Source organism: Oncorhynchus masou, unplaced genomic scaffold (assembly GCF_036934945.1).
Source record: "Oncorhynchus masou masou isolate Uvic2021 unplaced genomic scaffold, UVic_Omas_1.1 unplaced_scaffold_1368, whole genome shotgun sequence".
NCBI lineage: Eukaryota > Metazoa > Chordata > Actinopteri > Salmoniformes > Salmonidae > Oncorhynchus > Oncorhynchus masou.
Window position 1 is genome coordinate 115,846 of NW_027003584.1, and position 995 is coordinate 116,840.

The window sequence follows — 995 nt, forward strand, 5'->3', positions numbered from 1 at the left end:
GTGGCAGGGTAGCCTAGTGGTTAGAGCGTTGGACTAGTAATCGAAAGGTTGCAAGTTCGAATCCCCGAACTGACAAGGTACAAATCTGTCGTTCTGCCCCTGAACAGGCAGTTAACCTACTGTTCCCAGGCCGTCATTGAAAATAAGAATTTGTTCTTAACTGACTTGCCTAGTAAAATAAAAACTATGGGTTTCACTATATAGTACACTATATAATACACTACTATAGGTTTCACTATATAGTACACTATATAATACACTACTATGGGTTTCCCTATATAATACACTACTATGGGTTTCACTATTTAGTACACTATCTAATACACTACTATGGGTTTCCCTATATAGTACACTATATAATACACTACTATGGGTTTCCCTATATAATACACTACTATGGGTTTCACTATATAGTACACTAAATATAATAATATATCCCATTTAGCAGACGCTTTTTGTCCGGCGACTTACAAGTCGGCTGGGGCCACTACTTTTACATATGGGTGGCCCTAGCGGGAATCGAACCGACTGAGCCACACAGGACACACTACTATGGGGTTCCCTATATAGTGCACTATATAATACACTACTATGGGTTTCACTATATAAAACACTACTATAGGTTTCCCTATGTAATACACTACTATGGGTTTCACTATACAGTACACTATATAATACACTACTATGGGTTTCAGCTTATATAGTACACTACTATGGGTTTCACTATTTAGTACACTATATAATACACTACTATGGGTTTCACTATTTAGTACACTATATAAAACACTACTATAGGTTTCCCTATGTAATACACTACTATGGGTTTCACTATACAGTACACTATATAATACACTACTATGGGTTTCGCTATATAGTACACTACTATGGGTTTCACTATTTAGTACACTATATAATACACTACTATGGGTTTCACTATTTAGTACACTACTATGGGTTTCACTATATAGTACACTATATAATACACTACTATAGGT